Source organism: Arachis hypogaea, chromosome 19, assembly GCF_003086295.3.
Source record: "Arachis hypogaea cultivar Tifrunner chromosome 19, arahy.Tifrunner.gnm2.J5K5, whole genome shotgun sequence".
NCBI classification, from domain to species: Eukaryota; Viridiplantae; Streptophyta; class Magnoliopsida; order Fabales; family Fabaceae; genus Arachis; species Arachis hypogaea.
In genome coordinates, this window is record NC_092054.1 from 103,956,882 (window position 1) to 103,962,379 (window position 5,498).

Below are 5,498 nucleotides of genomic sequence, written 5' to 3' on the forward strand. Positions count from 1 at the left end.
GGGTTCTCAGGATCATAAGCTTCTTCTTCAGGGGAAGCTTCCTTAGTACTGCCTGGTGCAGCTTGCATTCTAGACAGACTCTGAGAAATCACATTGACTTGCTGAGTCAATATTTTGTTCTGAGCCAATATGGGATTCAGAGTATGAATCTCAAGAACTCCTTTCTTCTAAGTTGTCCCATTATTCACAGGGTTCCTTTCAGAAGTGTACATGCATTGGTTATTTGCAACCATTTCAATGAGTTCCTGAGCTTCTGCAGGTGTCTTCTTCAGATGAAGAGATCCTCTAGTAGAGCTGTCCAATGACATCTTAGACAGTTCAGACAGACCATCATAGAAGATTCCTGTGATACTCCATTCTGAAAGCATGTCAGAAGGGCACCTTCTGATCAATTTCTTGTATCTTTCCCAAGCTTCATAGAGGGATTCACCTTCCTTCTGTCTGAAGGTTTGGACCTCCACTCTAAGCTTACTCAATTTTTGAGGTGGAAAGAACTTTGCCAAGAAGGCATTGACTAGCTTTTCCCAAGAGTTCAGGCTTTCTTTGGGTTGTGAATCCAACCATGTCCTAGCTCTGTCTCTTACAGTAAATGCGAAGAGCATAAGTCTGTAGACTTCAAGGTCAACCCCATTGGTCTTGACAGTGTCACAGATTTGCAAGAATTCAGCTAAGAACTGATGAGGATCTTCCAATGGAAGTCCATGAAACTTGCAATTTTGTTGCATCAGAGAAACTAATTGAGGCTTAAGCTCAAAGTTGTTTGCTCCAATGGCAGGGATTGAGATGCTTCTCCCATAAAAGTCGGGAGTAGGTGCAGTAAAGTCACCAAGCACCTTCCTTGCATTGTTGGCATTGTTGTTTTCGGCTACCATGGTTTCTTCCTCCTTGAAGAGCTCTGTTAGGCCCTCTAGAGAGAGTTGTGATTTAGCTTCTCTTAGCTTTCTCTTCAAGGTCCTTTCAGGTTCAGGATCAGCGTGAACAAGTATGCCTTTATCTTCGCTCCTGCTCATATAAAAGAGAAGAGAACAAGAAAGTAGGGAATCCTCTATGTCACAGTATAGAGATTCCTTGAGGTGTCAGAGGAAAAGAAGAATAGAAGGAGGAGGTAGAGAGAGGAGAATTCAAACTTATCAAGAGGGATAGAGTTCGAATTGCACCTTGAGGAGGAGTGTTAGTCCCTTAAATAGAAGGATGTGAGATGAGGAGAAGAATTTTCGAAAATAAATAAAAAAGATTTTGAAATAATAAAAAGAAATTTAAAAATTTGAATGAGATTTTCGAAAATTAAGATTGGGAAAGAAATTAAGTGATTTTTGAAAAAGATTTTGAAATAAGAAATCAAAAAGATATGATTGAGAGTTAATTTTGAAAAAGATGTGATTGAAAAGATATGATTGAGAAGATATGATTGAAAATTAATTTAAAAAAAAAAAAGAAAGTTTTTAAAATTAAAGTTGATTACTTGACTAACAAGAAATTAAAAGATATGATTCTTAAAATTTAAAATTTGATCCTTTCTTAATAGGCAAGTAACAACTTGAAAATTTTGAAGTAAATCATTAATAGTAGCAAGGATTTTTGAAAATAATAAAAAAATGGAAATAAATTGATTTTGAAGAGATATGATTGAAAAGATATGATTTGAAAAATATTTGATTTTGAAAAATTATGAAAATTTGAAAAAGATTTGAATTAAAAACAAAATCTTCCCTCTTGTGTCATCCTGGCGTTAAACGCCCAGAATGGCATCCATTCTGGTGTTTAACGCCCAAAATCCGAACTTTTTGGGCGTTAAACGCCCAGCCAGGTACCCTGGCTGGCGTTTAAACGCCAGTTTTCCTTCTTCACTGAGAGTTTTGAACTCCCAGCTTTTTCTGTTTGATTCCTCTGCTGAATGTTCTGAATCTTCTGTTCTCTGTATTATTAGCTTGAAAAGACACAATTTTGAAAATATTTTTGAATTTTTAATGATGAGAAACAATAAAAATGCAACTAAGATCAAATAAACAATGCATGCAAGACACCAAACTTAAGAATTGACACTAAGATACATAAAATATTTTTTATTTTTATGATTTTAAAATTTTTTTTGTGATTTTTCGAAAATTATATAGAAAAGAGAATAAAGAGATTCAAAACTTTTTAATAAGAATTCCAGGAATCATGCAATGTTAGTCTAAAGTTTCAGTCCAAAAAGGATTAGACATGGCTAGTCAAGCTTCAGCAGGACATTACATTCAACAGCTAAATTGATGAGAATCAATCAGCTTTTGTGATGATAAGAACATCATCTTGAAACTCTAGAATTCATTCTTAAAAATTCTGAAAAATAAAAAGAAAAGTACCTAATCTAAGCAACAAGATGAACTGTCAGTTGTCCAAACTCGAACAATCCCCGGCAATGGCGGCAAAAACTTGGTGCACGAAATTGTGATCATCAACAATGGCGCCAAAGACTTGGAGCTCTCAAATGCGATTTACACTTTGTCACAATTCTGCATAACTAACCAGCAAGTGCACTAGGTCATCCAAGTAATACCTTACGTGAGTAAGGGTCAATCCCACGAAGACTGTCGGCTTGAAGCAAGCTATGGTCACCTTGTAAATTTCAGTCAGGCGAATTTAGATGGTGATGGAGAATTGATAATTAAAAGATAAATAAAACATAAACTAAAGATAGAGATACTTATGTAATTCTTTGATTGGAATTTTAGATAAGCGTATGAAGATGCTTTGTTCCTCCTAAACCTCTGCTTTCCTATTGCCTTCTTCCAATCATTCATACTCCTTTCCATGGCAAGCTTTATGTTGGGCATCACTGTTGTCAATGGCTACTTCCCGTCCTCTCAGTGAAAATGTTCCAAATGCGCTGTCACCGCACGGCTAATCATCTGTCGGTTCTCGATCATGTTGGAATAGGATCCATTGATCCTTTTGCGTCTGTCACACGCCCAACAATCGCGAGTTTGAAGCTCGTCACAGTCATCCCTTCCCAGATCCTACTCAGAATACCATAGACAAGGTTTAGACGTTCCGAATCTCAGGAATGGCCGCCAATAATTATAGCCTATAAGACGAAGGTTCTAATCTTAGATTAGAAACCCAAGAGATACACATTCAAGCTTGTTTGCATGTAGAACGGAAGTGGTTGTCAGTCACGCGTTCATAGGTGAGAATGGTGATGAGTGTCACATAATCATCACATTCATCATGTTCTTGGGTGCGAATGAATATCTTGGAGAAGAAATAGACTTGAGTTGAATAGAAAAACAATAGTACTTTGTTTTAATTCATGAAGAACAGCAGAGCTCCACACCTTAATCTATGGTGTGTAGAAATTCCACCGTTGAAAATACAAAAGTGATAATGGTGTAAGCATGGCCGAATGGCCAACCTCCAAGGTCTTGGGACTAAACGTCCAAAGATCTCTAAATACAATATCAAAAGGTCCTATTTATAGAAAACTAGTAGCCTAGGGTTACAGAAATGAGTAATTAATGCATAAATCTTCTTCCGGGCCCACTTGGTGTGTGCTTTGGCTGATCATTGAAGCTTCCATGTGTAGAGACTTTTCTTAGAGTTAAACGCCAGCTTTTGTGCCAGTTTGGGCGTTTAACTCCAGCTTTTATGCCAGTTCTGGCGTTTTGACGCCAGAATTTCTATGCTGACTTTGAATGCCGGTTTGAGCCATCAAATCTTGGGCAAAGTATGGACTATTATATATTGCTGGAAAGTCCAGGATGTCTACTTTTCAACGCAATTGAGAGCGTGCCAATTGGGCTTCTGTAGCTCCAGAAAATCCACTTCGAGTGCAGGGAGGTTAGAATCCAACAGCATCTACAGTCCTTTTTCAGCCTCTGAATCAGATTTTTGCTCAGGTCCCTCAATTTCAGCCAGAAAATCCCTGAAATCACAAGAAAACACACAAACTCATAGTAAAGTCCAGAAAAGTGAATTTTAAATAAAAACTAATAAAAATATAATAAAAACTAATTAAAATATACTAAAAACATACTAAAAACAATGCCAAAAAGCGTATAAATTATCCGCTCATCACTCAGCAAAGCGTATATTGATCTGAAGCTTCTTGAAAATCTCTAGGAATCTAGAGAACTGACTGTCTTTCCCATCCTTCCTCAGCCTTTGTGGATAGGGGGCTTATGGCACATAAGGTTTTAAGACTGGCTTTGATGGGGATGATACAGGGATCTCTGCTTCTTCCTTGTTTTCAGGCTCCTTTGCAACTTCTTTTTCTGGCTTTGCATTTCCCTCTTGGGTTGGCCATGGTATCACTGGGAAATATATGTTTGGGCATTGGTATTTGCTTAGATAAGATCCCTATTTGTGCTTCCAATTTTGAGATTGCTGCGCCTTGATTTTTTAGGTTGGATCTGTACTCTTCTTGGTTGGCATCTATCTTTCTATCAACCTGTGTTTGTCTCTCCAAAAGAGTGGAAATAGCTCCTGTCAGCTGTGATGACAATTGCGCTATTGCAGCCTCCACTCTCTCAAAGTTGCTCTTGATTTCACATGGTTGCATGGTTGAGGCTGATGTGTCTTGATGGTGGTTGTTGTGTGTTTATTGGGTGGAGTGGTATGTTGTATTTTGTGAATTGTGGTAGGGTCTATTGTTGCCTGATTGATGGTTGGGGTTGTGGTTGTTGTATTGGTTAGATGGGTAAGGTTTGTTGTGATCTTGGTTGTGGCTTTGTTGGTTTCCCGACCCAAAAGTTGGGTGGTTCCTCCATCCTGAGTTATATGTCTTGGAGTTTGGATCATATGGTGGTCTAGAAGGGTTGTTTACATAGTTAGCCTGCTCCCATTCACATTCAACTTATGGTGCATCTCCTTCTTGTTGAGAGGCTTGGGCTTGAATGGCTGAGACTTGATTCTTCTCCACCTTCTTGGTCAAGGCTGCTAGTTGTGTAGTGATCACTTTGTTTTGGGCTAACAAGGCATCCATGGAATTGAGCTCCATTATTCCTCTCTTTTGAGTTCTGTTTGAAGCATAGAAATATTCATTCTCAGCCACAGTCTCTATGACATCTATGGCTTCTTCAATGGTTTTCTTCTTATTGAGTGAGCCTCCTGAAGAATGATCTACTGTTTGCTTTGACTCATATGACAGCCCTTCATAGAAGATGTGTAGTTGCACCCACTCATTGATCATATCCAGTGGACATTTCCTTGTCAAATCCTTGAACCTTTCCCAGGCCTCATAAAGTGTTTCACCATCTTGTTGTCTGAAAGTTTGCACCTCAGCTCTTAGTCTGTTGACTCTCTGTGGAGGGTAGAATCTTGCTAGAAACTTATTCACAACATCATCCCATGTGGTTAATCTCTCCTTGGGAAATGCTTCCAACCACTTTACTGCCTTATCTCTGAGTGAGAAAGCGAACAAAAGTAGCTTGTAGGTGTTAGGGTGTACACTATTGGACTTTATAGTGTCACAGATCCTCAGGAATGTAGTGTGATGTTGGTTTGGGTCCTCTTGAGCA

The 5,498-nt window shown here is 38.5% G+C and overlaps 1 non-coding gene and 1 pseudogene across 1 annotated transcript; both read left to right on the forward strand.

The window, feature by feature from the left end:
• The first annotated feature begins 362 nt into the window (after positions 1–362).
• LOC112780257 (small nucleolar RNA R71) lies at positions 363–470 on the forward strand. Its single transcript, XR_003191107.1, has one exon. It is a non-coding gene; the product is annotated as a small nucleolar RNA R71 (small nucleolar RNA).
• A 4,700-nt stretch (positions 471–5,170) lies between these two features.
• Positions 5,171–5,272, forward strand: LOC112781247 (small nucleolar RNA R71; annotated as a pseudogene).
• The last annotated feature ends 226 nt before the right edge of the window (positions 5,273–5,498 follow it).